This window comes from Hylobates moloch, unplaced genomic scaffold, assembly GCF_009828535.3.
Source record: "Hylobates moloch isolate HMO894 unplaced genomic scaffold, HMol_V3 SCAFFOLD_19, whole genome shotgun sequence".
Lineage (NCBI taxonomy): Eukaryota > Metazoa > Chordata > Mammalia > Primates > Hylobatidae > Hylobates > Hylobates moloch.
Window position 1 is genome coordinate 15,897,224 of NW_026652294.1, and position 20,408 is coordinate 15,917,631.

Consider the following 20,408-nt stretch of genomic DNA (forward strand, 5'->3'; position numbering starts at 1 on the left):
TGGGGTTGGGGAAGAGGAAGAGGGCGCACCCCATGCTGGGTCTGTGTGGAATGCAGGAGGAGGGGCTGGGGCTGGGGAGCGGGAGCATTTCACCCCGAAACCAGGTCAGAGCCCTGCGAGAGGACAGGCAGGTCAGGATGACAGTGACAGATGCCTGCCGGCCTGGAGTGGCCTCAGTGCCTCTTGTTCTGCACCTGCGTGACAGCCCACGCCATGTAGCTCAGACTCAGGGCAGCAAAAGGCGCGGCAGCCACGCGTCGGAGAGCATGGCCCTTTGACCTCTTGGGGGATACAGAGCATTAGCTCCAGGACCCTATTTTGAAAAGACTCTGCCTGGCGCCTGGGCAGGTCAAGGAGGAAATTGCTTCCCTGCGAGGGCTCAGGGCCCCTGCGCTGTTGCTGCAGGGTAACAGCAGTAATGGCGGCCACCTTGGGGGTGGGAGGGTTCTATTTACCAAACCACAACATCTCATTTCCTCCTTTCAACAAGCCTCGGCAATAAGCACTACCATTACCCCCTTTACAGACAAGAAAGCCAAGGCCCTCTGGGGACACACAGCCAGCAAGGGGCAGAGCTGGAATTAAATGCAGGGCTTAATGACCCAACATACCACTGTGCACAGCGCAGGGTGACAGCGGTGGGCATCTTGTGTGGAGGGGGGATGGGAGGGGAGCACAGGTGTGTGGCGGGGGAGGTGAAATGACAAGGGAGAGCCTTGCTGACCCCGGCAGTCATTGCCAAGCCCTCTTCCTCCTGCCTCCCACGTCGTGCTCCACTCGACCGTTTCTCTTGCCCTTGGCCACCACCTGAATCTGGGCCCCGTCACGGGTGGGATTGGGCATGACAGAGGAGCCTGGCAGCCTGAGTCTCCCATTTGTAAAGAGCCTCCAATTCAGACACAGGCGTCTGTTCAAACGCGACTAATATCCAGTCAGTGTCTGTAACACAGGTTTGGCATCTTTCTACACTGCAACCTTCACTGTGTCGAGGGGGCTGGCTTCTCCCAGTCTCTGGGAGATACTGGTGGGACCGCCCTCGTGTCCATGGACCACTGCAGTGGTCCCCAGCCTGTCTCCTGGCCTCCTCTCCCCCTCCCTCTCCCCTCTCCACCCAGAGCCCAAGGGCTCTTTCCAAAACATGGATCAAATCACATTGTTCTGCTTAAATCTTTCCAGTGACTGCCCAATCTATAGAATCAAATCCCAGAGCGAAACACAGAGTTCCTGCCTACGGGCATGACCCAGCCTCCATCCCAGCCCTTCTCCCTCAGCCTGGACCATTCTGCCTCCCTGTCCTCCCCCACACCCCTTTCCCTGGCTCAGTCCTCTTCATCCTCAGAAATCTACTCTGGAGCGTCACCCCCAGCTGAGGTTAGAGCCCCTGCACCAGTCCTGTGAGTGAAATGAAAAAAAAAAAAAAAAAAAAATGTGACAATCTGGTTCCCGTCCACCCCTCCCAAAGACCACGCAATGCCTGAAAGCAGGGCATGTCTGCAGGGGTCCTGCTAAATCCCAGAACCTGGCACCAAAAAGATGCTGGGTTTCACCCATCCTGATGCAGATGTGGCCATAAAGGCCCAGCATGGCTTATGACTCACTCAAGGCCACATAGCAGTGCAGAGCAGAACGGGGTTTGGCCCCAGGCCCCTGCTGACCCACCCCTGCCATGGTGCCATCCATAGGGACCTGCTAACTCAGTAAGGAATGTAGGCATAACAGGAAGCCCTCCCTGCCCAGCATACCCCTCTGTGGCCCGGTATCACTGGGCTCCAGTTCCTCAGTCTCCAGCCACCCACCGCCCTGACACCTGCACCACCAGCCGCCTCTGGGTTTTCTCATCAGCTGAATGCAGCTCCTTCTGTTCATTGTCATGATCAGAGGAGGCTCACTGTTTATCTCTATGCCTTTTTGTCTGAGAGGCTGGGAGCAGGAAGGAGAAAGCTCAGGCCAGAGGAGGGGCCCCAAAATCAATCTGTCTCTGAGTGGTTTTAATAAGAGCCGGGAGCAGCCCAGCTTCATCGAGTGATGAATGATCACCTGCTCCCTGGATGCGTTGATGTCCCAGAGCTAGAAGACAGGGGACTCAGCGGGGAAGGAAAAGCCAGGAGCATCAGAACAAAGACTCCACGGAGAGGAAGGACGGGTGGGAAAGTCGGGATTGAGCTGCCCTCTGCTATCAACCTGACCCTGGATAATATGACTGTGCAGGGCTATAGCTCTGGGGCTGGACAGAGCTGGATTCCAAATCTGCATCTCCCTCCTTCTTACCGGACACTTTGCATATACCATCTGCTATGGTCCGAAGGTTTGTGTCCCTCCAAAATCCACAGTCAAAACCCAACTCTCAAGGTGATGATGGTATTAGAAGGTGGGGCCTTTGGGAGGTGATGGGTCATGGGAGAGAAGCCCTCATGGATGGGATGAATGCCCTCAAACAAGAGCCCTGAGGGAGGATCCTAGCCCTTTGCCCTTTCACCATGTGAGGCTATAGCAGCAGGACACCATATATGAAGCAGAGAGCCCTCACCAGACACCAAGTCTTCCAGCACCTTGATCTTGGACTTCCCAGCCTCCAGAACTGTGAGCAATAAATTTCTGTTGTTTGTAAATTACCCAGTCTAAGGTATTTTGCTACAGCAGTCCAAATGGACTAAGGCACCATGTCTTAATCCACACTGCAGCCATCCAAAGAAGAGATGTCCCTCTATTTTATACAGGAAGGTTCAGAGAGGTTAGGCAACTTGCCCAAACCACACAGCCAATAAAAGTGAAAATTGCAAACATGTATTCACTGACTTGCAAATAATTTCTGAGTGCCTACTTGTGCCCAACACAGCTAAACACTTTAGAAGGATGACCTCACTGAAGCAATCACTTCTCAAAGCATTCAGCCTCTTTCCCTCTCTGCTTTCCCAATAAAGATTCCCCGTCCCCAAGGCATCTGCGGCCACTCAGACACATTAGTCTGGGAAGATTCAAATTGGGTGAATCTGATGTTGGTTTATTTAAACCCAGAAGACTGTTTACAAGAGGCGGTTCAGCAAATGGGACAGAGGCCTGGTGTTCCTGGCTCCCTTCTTATCTTCCTGCCTTAGTGCCGACAGAGGAGGAAGGCCTGGGCAGCCTGCCTGGACCCTGAACTGTGCCGCAAAAGGCCCCCCATCAATTTCCACTCTCGGTTGCCCTGCCCTCCTTCAGTTTCTCCTCCCTGTTACCTCCTCAGGGAAGTCATTCGCAGGAATGTGTCCTTTCTGTGTCCTTTATTTGGGATCTTGTGACGGTCAAATTTGGGGGCTTAGGACATGATCCTCTAGTTTGTCGCTGGAGCCTGCAGGCTCCTCACAGCCCCTGTCATACAGATGAGGAAATGCAGCTTAAGTAGCTTTGCTGAGACTCCTGAATCCACTTGTTTGACCCCACTTTTTGCCTGATTGGGAACAGAGCCAGAATTTAAACTGCAAGGAGCCTGTAAGAGTCAGCTTCCCTGCATCCTCCCCGGGGGCCTGAGAGCACTGGGCCTTCTTATGGCTGCCATTCATTCACGAACGCTTCATAGCTTTGTTCTTCCTCCCTCTTTCTCAGAGGGCCCCAAACTCCTTTACAGCCCACAAAACCCTTCATGTCTGATCCCTTCCAACTTCACGTTTCCCCTTTCTGGTGACTCTCCTGAGTTCTCCTCTCTCACCTCCCCGCTTAGCCCTGCAACCCCACATTCATTCCCTGCATTCTCTGCTTCAACTACATAAAATGTGCCATTCCTCAAAACTGCCATGTCCTCCCTCTCCTCTGGGGCCTCACATAAGCTATTCCTTCGGCCACATCACTGTTTCTCCTCTGGCTGGCTCATTGCTACACCAGCCTCAGGCTTCAGCTTCAATGAGGCTCCTTCTGGGAAGCCTTGTTTATTCCCACCCAGCATCCAAATGTAGTTGCTCATTTGTACTGACAACTCTTTATTGAGAACCTACTCAGTGCCAGGTGCAATGCGCTCCACGATACATCAGCCAGCTAAGCCTGCTCTCGGGAGCATCTGTGCTGAGGGACTCCTGCCCTGTGCTTCCAACTCCACTTCATACTCATTGCTTCTCTAAGCATCTGTCTTCTCAAAGGGACCAAAATAGTTGTGAATCCTACATCTGGTAAGGATTTAGTATCCTGAATATGTAAAGAATGCCTGTACCTCAACAACCAAAAGACAAACAACCTGTATTAGAGTCCTCCAGAGAAACAGAATAGGCTGTGTGTGTGTGTGTTTGTGTGTGTGCACACACAGGTTGAGTATCCCTTATGCAAAATGCTTGGGAGCAGAAATATTTTGGATTGTTTTGGATTGTGAAGTATTTGCATTATACTTACTGAGCACTCCAAATCCAAAAATTCAAAATTCAGACTGCTCCAATGAGCACTTCCTTTGAGCATTACAATGACTCTCAAAAAGTTTCAGATTTTGGAGCATTTTGGATTTTCAGATCTGAGATTTCTTAACTTGTATATGTACGTGTGTGTGTGTGTGTACACACATGTATATAGTGCATAAAAAGATTTGTGTCCAGGCGCGGTGGCTCACGCCTGTAATCCCAGCACTTTGGGAGGCTGAGGAGAGCGGATCACCTGAGGTCAGGAGTTTGAGGCCAGCCTGACCAACATGGAGAAACCCTGTCTCTACTAAAAATACAAAATTAGCTGGGCATGGTGGCACACGCCTGTAATCCCAGCTACTCGGGAGGCTGAGGCAGGAGAATCACTTGAACCCCGGAGGCAGAGGTTGCAGTGAGCCGAGACCACAACATTGCATTCCAGCCTGGGCAACAAGAGCGAAACTCCATCTATTTAAAAAAAAAAAAAAAGATTTGTTGTAAGGAACTGGCTTACACAATTAGGGAGATGAACAAGCCCCAGCATCTGCAGGATGAATCGGCAAGCTGGAGGCCCAAGAGAGCTGATGGTATAGCTTCTGAGTCCAGAGGCAGGAAAAAAGCCAACGTCCCAGGCTGAAGACAGTGAAAGAAATTTTCTTTTCCTTGGAGGAGGGTCAACCCTTTTGTTCCATTCAGGTCTTAAACTAATTGGATGAGCCTCACCCACATTAAGAAGGGCAATCACTTTATTCAGTTATTTTAAATATGAACTCATCCCCAAACACCCTCACAGAACAACCCGGGAGAATGTCTCATCAAACATCTGGGCACCCTGTGGCCCAGTCAAATTGACACATAAAACTAACCATCATGCAACCCAATTAAAAAGTGGGCAAAGGACTTGAAGAGACATTTCTCCAAAGATGATATACAAATGGCCACCAGGCACATGAGAAGATGCTCAGCGCCATTTGTAATTAAGGAGACGCACAGCAAAATCACAATGAGGTGCCTGTACACCCTCCACGATGGCTATCATCCAAAAAAATAAAAATAAGAAGCATTGGCAAGGATGCTGAGAAATTGGTACCCACATATATTGCTGGTGACAGCATGAAGTGGTGCAGTCACTGTGAAAAACGGTTTGGCCATTCCTTAAAAAGTTAAAATTCCGGGTGCAGTGGCTCACGCCTGTAATCCCAGCACTTTGGGAGGCCAAGGTGAGCAGATCATGAGGTCAGGAGATCGAGACCATCCTGGCTAACATGGTGAAACTCCATCTCTACTAAAAATACGAAAAAATTAGCCAGGCGTGGTGGCAGGCACCTGTAGTCCCAGCTATTCAGGAGGCTGAGGCAGGAGAATCGCTTGAACCTGGGAGGCGGAGGTTGCAGTGAGCCGAGATCGCACCACTGCACTCTAGCCTGGGTGACAGAGCGAGACTCTCTCTCAAAAAAAAAAAAAAAGTTAGGACACAAGTTTCTGGGACATGAGTTTCTACATGTTGCAGAAATTCCATTCCTAGGTGTATATCCGAGAGAAATGAAAACACATAAACACAGAAACTTAGATACAAATATTTTTGGTTTGTTTTCGTTTTCTGAGACAGAGTCTTGCTCTGTCACCCATGCTGGAGTGCAGTGGTGCGATCTCGGCTCACTGCAACCTCTGCCTCCTGGGTTCAAGCGATTCTCCTGCCTCAGCCTCCCGAGTAGCGGGGATTACAGGTGTGCACCACCATGCCCAGCTGATTTTTGTATTTTTAGTAGAGATGGGGTTTCATCATATTAGCCAGGCTGGTCTCGAACTCCTGACTTCAGGTGATCCGCCAGCCTTGGCCTCCCAAAGCGCTGGGATTACAGATGTGAGCCACTGGGCCTAGGCTTGTATACAAATATTTATAGCAACTATTATTCATAATAGCCAAAAGGTGAAAGCAACCCACACATCCATAAATGGATGAACGGATAATCAAATTGTGACATACCATACAATGGAATATTTTTAACCATAAAAAAGAATAAAGTATTGATACATGCTACAACTTGGGTAAACCTTGAAAACATTATGCTACGTGAAAGAAGGCAGTCACAAAAGATGACATATTAGATGATTCCTTTTATATGAAATATCCAGGGCTGGGCACTGTGGCTCACACCTGTAATCCCAGCACTTTGGGAGGCCGAGGCGGGCGGATCACTTGAGGCCAGGAGATCGAGACCAGCCTGGCCAACATGATGAAACCCATCTCTACTGAAAATACAAAAATTAGCCGGGCGTGGTGGCTCATGCCTGTAGTCCCAGCTACTAGGGAGGCTGAGGCAAGAGAATCGCTTGAACCCGGGAGGCGGAGATTGCAGTGAGCCGAGATTGTGCCATTGCACTCCAGCCTGGTAACAGAGCAAGACTTTGTCTTCAAAAAAATAAAATAAAATAAGTAAATAAATAAATAAATATATGAAATATCCAGAATAGGTTAGTCCGTAGAGAGAGAAGACACGTTAGTGGTTTCCAGGAGATCGGGAAGCAGAGAATGGGGAGTGATTACTTAATGGGTACAAGGTATTCTGGGGTGGTGACAAGTTTTGAAGCCAGAGGTGGTGGTTACACAAGATTGTGAACGCACTGAATGCCATTGACTTGTACACTTGAAAATGGTTAGTTGTATATCATGTGAATTTCACCGCAATCATCAATGTCCTCACCCATCTTCCCTGTTTGGTTCTTAGGTTTCCTGCAAGCTGGAAACCTTCACCGTTGTAACCCCAGCACTTCATACAGTCCCTGGTACAAAGGAGGTGCTTAATACATCTTTGTTGAGTAAATAAACACAGAAAACAAAGCAAAAAGGAAAGCAAAGCACCTACATATGAAGAAAATTAAGCCTTTCTATAATTAGGGGCTGGGAGTGGAGTCTGAAGAGGAACTAGGTTTATTTTGTGTGATTCTGTGGGCACAAAATCAGGACCAGCTAGTGGGATTGAGAAGGCAACAGCTCTTGACTAAACCTAAGGAAGCCCTGTCTACCCTTGGAGCCATAGATCAGTAAGACCTGCCGTTCTGCAAGGCAGTGAGCATCCCGTCATGAGAGGCATGCAAATAGAAATGAGGGAACTTGTTGAAAGAACTCATGCATCAGCAGGAGAGTTCCCTTAGACAACATGTTCCTCCCAACTCAGAGACGCTGTGATCTGAGATGACTTACAGTCATTAAAAACCCATTTAGCCTCCTGCTGGCTCCTTGTTACCTTGTTGAATCAATCATTCACCAGACATCTACTGAGCACAGGTGTCATACGGATGGATCCAAAGAAAGTGCCACTTCCTAAAGAGGCAGAGAAGTTTCCAGGCCGTTCTTTTTATTTTCTGCTTCCTGACCCGACCCAGGGTTCAGAACGCCAGCAGAGTTAAGGCTCTGATGTGCTGATGTCACTGGGTTCAGAGATGAGTTTGCAGTTCACGTCCCTCCTGTAGGCTGCTCTGCCTGAGCGGCTGTCCCTGCAGTGTGCCTGCCACCTCCTGGCTCTGATGCTGTCTCGTAGTGGTGGCATCACCACCATCTGCTGCTCCTGATGCTGCTCCTCTGGGCATACCTTAGTGCCCACACCTGGCCCCAGCCTCAGGGCCAGGCAGTGGCATGCAGACAGGCGGCAGCATGCAGACAGGCGGCTGCGGCAACGCAGGAAGGGCAGAGCTTGAGAAACGTGATGGGCATCCACACACATACTATCATGTGTCCTTTAAAATACTGAGGCTCCTCTGTAGTGACCTGGGGACATGTGTATGCTGTGGAGTTTAATTTTTTATAGGTGACATTACATATTATTACCCACTGATCATCACTGTTTCCTACTCACCACTAATTCTCACCTCTTTCCTTCCATCAGAAACCCATTTAGGGGCAGGGCAGCAATGTGCCCTGTGGAAAATACTCCCCTGACCAGGGGACACAGTTTTGGTCTATGGGTGTCCACAGGCAGCCCTGAGTGGGGTTTGCACAGAAGCCTCTGGCCTTGGCCTTCCTCCTTTGCCATGTCTAGGGTGCAGTCTTGGTGCCCAGAGACGGAGCTGCCTTCCTACAACTATAGAAACTAAAGACGTAGCTGAGGACAGTGGCATTAGAAATCCAGGAGAAGCCTGGGTCCCTGATGGCTCCTTAAAGCCCTCCCGCTGGCCTGCAAGCTGCCAGCCTAAGAGTGGCTCATGCCCATAATCCCAGCACTTTGGGAGGCCGAGGCGGGAAGATCGCTTGAGCCCAGGAGTTCAAGACCAGCCTGGCCAACATGGTGAACCCCATCTCTACTAAAAATACAAAAATTAGCCAGGTACGATGGTGCACGCCAGTAATCCCAGCTACTCAGGAGGCTGAGGCAGGAGAATCGCTTGAACCCAGGAGGTGGAGGTTGCAGTGAACCGAGATCGCGCCACTGCACCCCAGCCCGGGTGACAGAGCAAGACTCCATCTCAAAAAACAAACAAAAACAACAACAACGAAAAAGAGTGCCTGTGACAGCAGGAAAACAGGCCCCTGTTTGGTTAAGTTGCTGCAGTCTGTACCTGAAACAGACGTAATTCTAACTAATGCCATAGAAATCAAAGAAAATTTACAACACGTAGTGTAGTGGGTTGAATAGCACTCCCCAAAAGATAGGTCCTCCGGAGCCTCGGATTGTGCCCTTATTCAGAATAAGGGTCTTTGAAGATGTAATTAAGGTAAGGATCATGAGATGAGATCCTTCTGGATAAGGGTGGGCCATAAATCCAATGACAGGTGTCCTTAAAAGAGACAGAAAAGGAGAAGACGGGCAGAGGCCCAGAGAAGAAAGCCCAGTGAAGGCAGAGGTGAAGACGGAGGCTGGGGTAATGCTGCCACAGCCGGGGACCAGCAGCCGGAAGAGGCAAGGAGAGAGTGTTCCCAGAGTCTTCACATGGGGCCTGCTGATGCTTGGATCTCAGACTGCTGGCCTCCAGAAACATGGAAGAATAAATCTCTGTCCTTTTAAGTCACCTAGTTTATAGTCACTTGTTACAACAGCCCTGAGGAACCAATACGGGCAGAAAAACACACCATACAGGGTGCGCTGGCGTCCACCTGTAGTCTCAGCTCCTCCAGGGGCAGAGGTGGGAGGATCGCATGAGCTCAGGAGTTTGAGTCCAGCCTGGGCAATGTCAAGAGATCCCGTGTCTCTAAAAAAACAAAACATTAAAAGGTACCATAGAAGATGTGGCATCTAAGTTGGTCATTTGAAAGACAGATCATTCTCACGTTAAGAAAGAAAAGGGCCAGCTGGGAGTGGTGGCTCACACCTGTAATCCCAGCACTTTGGGAGGCTGAGGCAGGTGGATCACTTGAGGTCGGGAGTTCGAGACCAGCCTGGCCAACGTGGTAAAAACCTGTCTCTACTAAAAATACAAAAATTAGCCGGGCGTGGTGGCATGCACCTGTAATCCCAGCTACTCGGGAGGCTGAGACAGGAGAATCACTTGAACCTGGGAGGTGGAGGTTGCAGTAAGCCGAGATCACACCATTGCACTCCAGCCTGGGCAACAAGAGCAAAACTCCATCTCAAAAAAAAGAAAAGAAAAGAAAAGAAAGAAACAAAGAAAGAAAAGAAAGAAAGACAGAAAAGAAAGAAAGAGAAAGAAAGAAAGAAAAAGAAAGAGAGAAAGAAAAAGAAAGAATGAATGAACAGAAGAAAGAAAAGGAATGAAGGAAGGAAGGAAGGAAGGAAGGGAGGGCCCTTCCAGACACATGAGTAGCAAACTGCAATAGTAATCGCCTCCTGCCTTGAGCACTTCCTCTGTTGAGTATACTTTCCATCCAAGCCTGGGTGATGGATCTCGTATCCCAGATACTGGGGGGCCTGCACCCCCATCCCCCTCACCCTGAAGACCTAAGCCTCTTGTCCAAGGGCTGTGGGAGCCCACTCAGGCCGAGGCAGAAGTGCCTGCAGGCCGAGGCAGAAGTGCCCGAGAGCAGTGCCCTGCGCAGCCCTCAACCAACACAGAACAGTGAGCTGGATCAGAACACACCAGCTTCCTCCCCTCTGCCAGGATGATCTGAGGTCAGCTCCAGGCAGTCTCCCAGAGCCTGGGGCAGGCCTGAGCCGCTGTAGACCACAGGTGGTGGTGGGCTCATTAGTTCCCCCTTCCGCCTTCCTCCTTCTCCCTCTCTCACTTGTCCACTCCCCTGGAGGTGCTTTGAGAAGCATTTTACAATAAACCACTTGAATTCTAGTCCTTGCTGTGGGTCGGCTGCTGAGGAAGCCCCACCAAGCCAGTGTTGGAGTTGGGGATTGTATGTGGTTTATCTAATCCTGGAGCCCGAGCTAAACCAGTCTATCCTGTGGGGTTATTTGCACCATAGTCCCGATGCGCGTCCAGTATTCAGAGACACAAACTAGAAAGCAGCCAGCTCTCCGCAGCCCAGAGCGCATGTGGCAGGCAAGCAGTCGCTGCGGGACCAGTCCCTTGAACATCGTGCTGTGGAAACAGAGCGTGCTCTGATGCTCTCTGTATTCACCAGGGAGCCTGCGGGGCCGCCTTGGTTACGCTCCAGCAAGAAGCCTGCGCCCTGCTCTTACCACCCTGGCTTCTCCAGGTCTCGGGCCACTTGTCACCCTCTCCTCTAGCGCTCACATCTGTTAACTCTCGAAGAGCGAGCAGGGGGCAATGGGCAGAGTGTTTCAGAGACAATTCTGGCATCCTGCAAAGCTCACTGGGTGAGCCAGCGCCAGATGAGAAATTGCTATGCTCCAGCAGTTTTGCAAATTCAAAGCTTTTTGCTGGAGCAGAGGGTCAGTTTTTGGAAGGTTTCTTGCATAATCATCCAAAACGTCACCTTGTCAGCATCACCAGAGAGAGCATGTCGGATGATCTGGGGCCAGCCCTTTGTCTGCATTTGGAAAGATCTTCAAGAATGTGAATCACAGAGGAAGCGAGGCCCAACTTTATTGCCATCAAAAGGAAATTGCCTACACTTCGTGTGCTTCTTGCAAAGAAAGCTTCCAGTCCCTGGTAGAGATAAGAGTGCATTTATTTATTCATCCACTCCTCTATTTATTTAACAACCGTGTGCCCTAAAGTAGTAATAACAGGCAGCATTCACCCAGTGTTTACTCTTCGGCTGGGCCAAGTGGTTTCCGTGTAAGAATCCCATTTAATCCTCACAGCTCTCAGAGGTAGGTCCCATCATCAGCCCCACTTTACAGATAAGGAAACAGAGGCTCAGAGAAGTTCACGAGCTCTCCCGAGATCACCCAGCCAGTAAGCCAGGGGGTTCAGGTTTGGAGAGAGAAGATTTCAATTCCCGTCTCAGTCCTTCTTCTTATTAGCTATTTCCTGTCCACGTATCATCTGATGCATTTAGCTGAGCTTCAGTTTCCTCCTCTGGAAAATGGATGGAGCCCAGGTAGGAGTTACCAGACCAGGTGAGGTCCAGCAGCCGGGGAGTATTTTACACACTTCAGAACCCACTCTCCAGCTCGGCATATCCCAAAACTGTGTTTTCCCAACAAAGATTACGTCGGTAGGATGTTCAAAATCTTTCCCAGCAAGCGAGATGGGGATACTGAGAGTCGGCCACAGACGCGTTTTTTGCTTAGGTTTAAACTCAGATCTGTTGACTTAAACGTCTGCCCTCCTGTCCCTCTACCGGGTGCTCGCATCACTGGGCACACCACCCTCAGGTGGGAGAAGTTGAAAGGGTCTGGGTTGCTTTGCATCTCATCAGCTTCCTCTTTGACAGTGGGATGCCTCCTGCCAAAACAATCACGCCTGTTCACAGCTCTAAGAGGGTCAGGAGGCAGCCTGGAGTCCTGCCCCACTGGCCCAGTCGGATAATGCTTTTCTCTCGGCCAGCCTGTGTTTCCCCTGCAGTTCCACTGGAGAAAGGCCCCCCCAGCTTTATAGCCTGAACACCTAACGGATATTTTCACAACCTGTTAGAAAGCTTCTGAATTCCAGCTCCCAGATGCCACATTTGGGTGCTGATGACTTGTGCCAAAAATATTTGGAGGAGAGGATGAGGGAACCAACCTCTGAACGGAGCTGATCATGGTAACAGTGACAGCCATTACCTTTGTCCAGCATTTCACAGTTTGCAAAGCACGCTTAGGCACTACGCGGTGTCAGTTTTGACCCTCGTGGTAACTCTTTAAAGAAGAGGGAGGTTACAGGTATTACTGTCCCAAGCCCAGCCATATCAAGTGGACTGCTGTCTGTCAAGTGACAGAGAAAGTGCTCACCAGGAAGCCCCTGGAGGGAAGGAAGGGGCAGGATGAGCCCTAGGGGAGTCACTTCAGGAGCAGGGAGCAGAGAAGCCTCCAGGTTATGGGAGAAAGCCCAGTGGAGGGGGAAGGGGCAGGAAGAGAAGCAGGAGAAGAGGGGTATCCAAGCAAGGCAAAGGAATGCCGGGAGGAAGGAGAGGCCGTGCCACCTCTGCAGAGATGCTCCATCGGAGATAGTGTGACCAGTGGCTAAGAAGGTGGGTTCATGGCTAGTATATTGCTAAACGTCCCTGTGCTTCAGTTTCCTCATCTGTAGAATCGGCATAACAATAGTCCCCACTTCATGCAGTTACCATGAGGCTTAAGTGCTTATTCCAGGCCTGGCACATAGTAAGTGCAAAGTGTCCCCTGTCCTAAAGCCTGGCATTGGACATGACCACCCAGCCATGAGTGATTTTTTTTTTTTTGAGACAGAGTCTCACTCTGTCACCCAGGCAGGAGTGCAGTGGCACGATCTCAGCTCACTGCAACCTCCACTTCCTGGGGTCAAGTGATTCTCCTGCCTCAGCCTCCTGAGTAGCTGGGACTACAGGCATGTGCCACCACGCCCAGTTGATTTTTGTATTTTTAGTAGAGATAGGGTTTCACCATGTTGCCCAAGGCTGGTCTCGAACTCTTGACCTCAAGTGATCAGCCTACCTCGGCTTCCCAAAGTGCTGGGATTACAGGCCTGAGCCACCGCACCCGGCCATGAGTGACCTTTGACACAGGTTTGGGGTAAGACGGTTTGTGGCATATCGTGGAATAAGTGGAGGTGAGGGAATGAAAGAGGGCCTGGAAAAATCCTTGGAGGAGCCATACTTTCAAGGATGAAATGCAGGAATAAGGGACGGTCTCCCTTGGAGATGTGGGAAGGGCTCGAGCTTGTGTGGGCAGCAGGGGTGGCAGAGGGCAGCAGACGTGGAAGGCTCAGAGGGGATAACAGTCAGGGCACTGGCTGGAGAGGATATCAGGGGCTGCAAATCCTTAATTAGATGGATTGGTGTGGGTAGAACAGCCACCTCTCCTCTCTGAGAGTCCAGGTGTAAATCAGGACATGGGCTGCAGGGTTGGAGGTAGGAGGAAGGAGGGGCATTTGAGCTGGGTCTGGATATCTGCCCAGAATAGAATTAGGCAGAGCCCCTTCCCCCAGTCACAGAGATAAGCATCTTTGGGTTAAGACAATGTTTATCAAATGTTTATTGTTTCCTAGAAGGCTTCCTGAATTTGACTCATAGCTCTGCTACTGTGTTAACTCTGACAAGCTACTTCATCTCTTTGTGCCTCAGTTTCCTCACTTGTAAAATAGGGATCTTGAGATTATGATGCTACCTGCCTGTCCAGATGGTTGTGAGAGTGAGATGACACAATCTAAGGACAGAGCCTGGCCTGGGTCAGTGACGGTGGGCTGTTATTTTTTTCTTTTCTTCTCTTCTTTTCTTTTCTTTTTCTTGAGATGAAGTCTCATTCTGTTGCCCAGGCTGGAGTGCAGTGGCGCGATCTCGGCTCACTGCTACCTCCACCTCCCGGGTTCAAGCAATTCTCCCGTCTCAGCCTCCTGAGTAGCTGGGACTACAGGTGTGAGCCACCACACCTGGCAAATTTTTGTATTTTTAGTAGAGACGGGATTTCACCATGTTGGTCAGGCTGGTCGTGAACTCCTGACCTCAGGTGATCCACCTTCTCGGCCTCCCAAAGTGCTGGGATTACAGGCGTGAGCCACCACACCCAGCCTGGCTGTTATTATTATGTTATTGACTAGTATCACGAGCGGCTCAGTTTGAGAACCAGTAGGTTAAGACAATGATTCCTACAGAGACCCGTACTAAAGTGCAGTCATTTTGACTCATATTTATAGAATTCCTACTATCAACCAGGCACCAGGATATGATGGCTGCCGAGGAGACATGGTCCTCCCTCAAAGATTTGCACCAGCAGGTAGTGGAGGCTTGCCCTGGCCAGTCATTTAATCCCCACTACAAAACCCCAGGACCAGGGATCTATCCATGCTCCCATTCCACATGGGAGGAAACAGGGACAGAGAGGTGTAGTCAGCTGCCCAAGGTCACACAGCAAGGAAGTGGTGGAGCTGGGATTTGAACCCCAGGGGTCTGTCTGGCTCTAGAACCTGCAGTGGTGTGCCCCGCCAGTAACTACAAGTGGTGGTGACTGCCACTGGTGTCCAGAGTGTGCAGGACATGGAAGGCAAATGATGCTGGAGCTGAGAAAGGCATACAGGAGTTAACTAGATGAGTGAGGGCGGCAGGGCTAAGGCCCTCAGGCAGAACAGGCAAGTCGAGTGTGAGGATGCAGAGAGCCAGCTGCTGGGCAGAGGAAACCCACCAGGGAGGAGGCACTGCCCACTCACCAGGCCTGACAGCTCCGTGGGAAAAGTGGACTCTCTCCCAAGCACAGTGGGAAGCCTTTGGGGGACTTTCAGTGGAAATGCAGTGATATTTAGAAGCATCACTTTTTACAGCTGAACGAGACTCAGCCGCACAAAAGACCGAGGGCACTTTGAGTACAGACATGGGGCCACTCCAAAGTACATTAGATGGAAAAGCAAAATGCTGGAGTGTGGGTGCTGGCTTCTATTTGCAGAGGGAAGAAGGAGAGAAAGAATGAGAATGTGTATGTGGCTAGGCACCGTGGCTCACACCTGTAATCCCACCACTTTGGGAGGCCGACGCTGGCGGATCACCTGAAGTCGGGAGATCGAGACCATTCTGGCTAATATGGTGAAACCCCGTTTCTACTAAAAATACAAAAAATTAGCCACGCGTGGTGACGGGCACCTGTAGTCCCAGCTACTTGGCAGGCTGAGGGAGGGGAATGGCTTAAACCCTGGAGACGGAGGTTGCAGTGAGCCGAAATTGTGCCACTGCATTCCAGCCTGGGAAACAGAGCAAGACTCTATCTCAAGAAAAAAAAAAAAAAAAAAAAAAGAATGTGTATGTGCTTTTGTGCTGGGATATATGTAAAATCTCTCCGAAAGAGTACATATGCAACTGTCAGGGACGGGACGGAGGAGACATTCTCTATTTCCTCTTTTAAATGTTGAATCTTGGGGTGAGATTACCTATCCGAAATTTAGATTTGTAAAGGACGATGCTGGCAGCTGGGTGGAAAATGGAACCCAGGATGTCTACGGCGCATTCCAGGGCATGATGCGAGAATGAAACTGGGCTGTTAAGTTTCCAAGTGCATGAGGTGAGGAATTAACTAAGATGGGCCCTGAGCGTGGTGGGTGCAGCTGCCGGGGTAGGGCTGGTCTGGGAAGGGCACTGTGTCGCGCAGCTGCAGGGTGTTATATGGAGTGAGGGCCGGGGAAGGGAAAAAAAGGGTAGAGCGTCAGGGACCCACTCAACTTTGCCTCTAGCAGAATTTGACATAACTTCAGCCTGGGGCACCCGGAATTCCTTGGCCCTCCTTGAACACAACCACACAGGCTTTATGCGTGGAGTGTGGAAAGGGGGCAGTGAGGGACGGCGGCAGGTGCGAGAACTCTCCAGCAGGACTCAGGAGCCCTTGGCTCTAGGATGTAAATCAAAGCACCGCGCCTCAAAGGGAGGAGCCCCGGGGATATCTCAGCCTCTCATTCTCAGTTGGCGAGCAAATGGACAGAGATGCACCAACGTGGAACGTTCTGGAAAAGCAGCTCTTGGCTTCTGCAGATGGGGTATCTTGGGCTGTTAAAGGGGGCCTCCGGGTGGCTCTGGAGGGATGATTTGCTCAACTTTAAATAAAGGCGGCAGCAAATAAGTCAAAAGGCGGCAGCCCTTCCGCCCTCCTGCAGCAGACATTTTCCCGGCTGCTGCTGCCCCCTGCTGACAGAATCAGGACATCGCGGCCTCCGTGCCCCGCCGAGGCCACAGCTCAGGCCTCCACTTTGCATTCTGGGCGCACAGAAGGTGAGTCAGTTCCATTTCCTCTGCCCTTTATTGAGATGGCCACCGCCAAGTACTGCATCAGCGGAGACATAAACAACCAGGCCCACGTGAACAGTGGAAAAAAGAACAGCAAAGGTCATTACCAAGAGAAGGCAGTGCACCAGATGCGACAGTGCGTTATAGGAAATTGTAAAACAGAACTGCACCACAGCATTATAAATCCTCCTCCAGGGAGTCATGGCCACCCCAGTGGCTGTTCATCAGAACTGGTGCTCACTGAATCTTACCACGTGTCATGCGTGCTGGGGACCCCTTGCATGTGGCCACTCTTCTGAGCCTCAAAGCGCCTACCAGAGCAGGTGGGAGGAGACTGAGACACAGAGGAGAGGTGGCAAGACAAGGATTCAAGCCCAGGAAGACCGAGCCCCGAGGCCTTGTAGATTGCAAGTGCAAAATCAATATCCTTTATTCAGTGGGTTCATACATCTAAATCAGTGCTTCTCATCCATGAAAGATTTTGCCCCCCAGGGGACATTTGGCAGTGTCCGGGGACATTTTTGGTGGTCTCAGCAAGGGAGCTTGCTCTGCATCTAGTGGGCAAAGGACAGAGATGCTGTCTATATTGCTCAGGACAGCCCCCATAACTAAGAACTCTTCACTCCCAAATGTCAATAGTGCCGAGGTAGGGAAACCCTGATCTAAATACATAAACTTTCTACAAATCTATTAGCACTCTCTTTTTGGCATTGCCTCTGACATGAGGGCATTTGAGCAAATCTGCTTTAATGTATGAAAGATATTCTTCTTGAGAATTCATGCAGAATCACTCTCAATTATTTAATTTCCCCTAAAACCTCCTGTTTACCCAACTGTTGGATTCCAGCCAACAATTCTGCTACTACACCCTATAAATGAAGGGGCTGTGATGGGGCCCAGGCAGAAGGAGAACCCCCTGGCTGTCACGGCACAATGGCGAAGGGGCTTGGGCCCTGCAGTGGGGACGATCAGCCCTGGCGCTGTGTGTGGAATGTTGCTGCTGTCCCTGGCAGGGAGCCGTGGCTCATCCGCATGCTGCTCTTCAGGGATGTCAGGTCGTGTTTAACCCCAGGATCATTGAACAATTTCTGGGAACAACTTGTCAGCAGCTGCCCCTCCACTCCCCTCTTACCCAAAGCCCCGGTAATCAGCTCCAACAGTCTAGTCCCTGGCTTTGGGAAGCAGCACTGCTAACCCTTCCTCTTCCACAGAGCATATGAGTGTAGCTAGGGGTGCAGGCTGGGGGTGGGAGAGGACCCAGGATCAGGTTACCCCATCTGAATGGTCATTGCACATCTCCCAACAGTAAGCCCATTGTCTGCCCAAAAATTGGTATTCAAGAGTTGGTGCTTGTTGAATGAATGAATACACAACCGGAAGGGTAAACCCTATGAGAGTCATTCATTCATTCAAAAGTATTTACTGGGTGCCTCACCATGCAGGGGACTGTCCTAGATACTGGGTGAACAAAAGAGACCAAGTGTCAGTTCTCATGAAGCTTACCTTCTAGTGGAGGGCAACAGATACCATACAAATAAACTAATAAATATGGAATATAGGTGGCCCTCTGCATCCACGGGTTCCACATCTCTGGATTCAACCAACTGCACATTGCAAAGATAAAAAAATAACAATACAACAATAAAAATAATACAGATAAAATACAGTATACCGATATTTCTATAGTATTTCCATTGTATTAGTTATTGAAAGTAATCTAGAGGTGACTTAAAGTATACAGGAGGATGTGTGTAGGTTTTGTGCAAATATTACAACATTTTATATAGCGGACTTGAATAGCCCTGGATTTTTATATCCGTGGTTACCAATCCCCCATGGATACAGAGGGACGGACTGTGTAATCTCTGGTAGTAGTGAATGCTATGAAGAAAGTAAAGTAAGTCAAGGATATTGAGACTGACAGATTGGGGGCGATGCTTAAATTGTGTGTTTGGGAGGGCTCCCTGAAGGCATGACATTTGAGCTGAGATCTGAAGATCATGAAGGAGAGTCATACAGCCTCATTGGGAACAGTGCATACAAAGGCCCTGCGGTGGGAACATTCCCGAGGAGCCTGAAAAACAGTAAAATGACCCAATAGAGTAGATAAAGGTGGGTCCTGGCATTAGTTAAGAAAAGCAGTTCTCAACATGAGCATCTGTTGGAGTCACCAGGAGGCCTTATGGAAGCAGATTGTGGGCCCCACCTCCAGTGTTCAGCTGGTCGGGGGTGGGGCCTGGGAAAATGCTTTTCTTACTAATCCCCAGGTGATGCTGGTGTGCCAGTCCAGGGATCAGAGCATAGAGTATTTGTTCTTTCTGCACCACGTCCCCCCCATTCAACATTGACTACATGCAATCATAGATCATTATTGCTTGATCATCTGCCGCTCTACTGGGCTGGATGGTTCTGTCCACCTCTATGTCCTAGTGCTTAGCAAGCACTCAACAGAATATTTGTTGAATTAATTCCTCAAACAAGGGTTCTACTCTGGATCTTGCCATTCCACCATGTGTTCCATCTGCTGCCTTCCCAGAGCTCTGAGCCTTTGCATGTGCTGACCCATCCACCCAGCATTTGCCTTCCCCTGTGTCCATCTCACAAATTCCTACAAGGCTCTCCTTCCAGAATATCCTTCCTGACTCCCTCTCCATCCACCCAGGGTTAGGAATGCTCCTCAAGGTGTACATAGGGAGTCCCATATCCACCTGTGGCACAGCGACTTGTCCACATGTTGGTCTTCCTTTCTTTACCAAAGATTGTAGATGAGCAGCCCCCACGTTGAACCGGTCAACAGAGGTTTCTACTGCAGCTACAGTGTTTTAAATTTAAGTTCATTGCCAACACTAACAGGTCAGGGGATTTCACACAAAAATCCAGATTCCTGGCTCCTCTAGAATAGCGTGCAATCCTGGGCCCTTATTCCCACATTGCCGTGATACCTCACCCAGAGGTAAAGCCTGGGGCTCTGTCATCCCCACCCTTCAGTGGATTCAGCAACCAACACCATGCCTGGCTGATGGTAGGCACTCAAGAAAAGCTAATTAATGAAAACGGAGAGACTATGCTGGATAATGGGGGAAAACAAAGAAACAAACATTGGTCCCCAGAGTCAAGAGATCTGAGGCTGGTTCTGAATCTGGCTGACTTGTTACATGACCTTGGCCTCTCTGTGGCTCTTTCCTTTCTTCAAATGAACGAGAGTTTCCACTTCCCAGGGTCATGGTTTCATACAGGAGAGAGGATGTGAAGTGCTTAGCAGATGCCTCGCATCTAATGCTTAATCAACGCAAGTTATTACTGCAAGGAACTCAATAAGTATTTGCTATTTAGGAAGTGTGAGAGGGAGTTCAAATCCTAGCTCTGCTACTCACTAGCTAGGTGACCTTCGGTATTTCACTTAATCTCATTTGGGCCTTAGTTTCCCCATCTATCAAATGGGGATGATACCGGGTTATCATGAATATCAAATGTAAATGTGAAATTAAAGTAATTAATCCCTAAAATCACTTAGAACAAGGCCAGCCTTAAGTCTGTGCTCAACATAGGCCAGCTGTGACTATTACAGCTGCTCAGAGATGGGATAACTCGAATTGCTCAGGAGCCCCCATGGCTCCAAAATTCTCTGACCACCTTAAACCTAGTGACTCTCAAGTCATTCAGCTTACCTTCAGTCACAGAAATGTATAGAAGGCCCTTGGGTCCATGAGGTGAAGGGGGACAGAATTCACCATACAAGTGTTTACCATCTCTCTGGAAAGTTCCACAATGCTCTTATGATGATGCTGACTAAAATCACACAGAGTAGCAGCAACAAAAGGGAGACAGTGAGTGGGGAACAGAGAACAGCCCTGTGA

At 49.8% G+C, this 20,408-nt stretch overlaps 1 long non-coding RNA gene across 1 annotated transcript; it reads right to left on the bottom strand.

Moving 5' to 3' along the window:
- Positions 1 to 17,007: 17,007 nt before the first annotated feature.
- On the bottom strand, positions 17,008 to 20,408 carry LOC131382048 (uncharacterized). The gene is made up of 3 exons (XR_009211198.1): positions 20,220 to 20,408; positions 18,055 to 18,155; positions 17,008 to 17,105 (listed from the first exon to the last, which is right to left on the bottom strand). It is a non-coding gene; the product is annotated as an uncharacterized LOC131382048 (long non-coding RNA).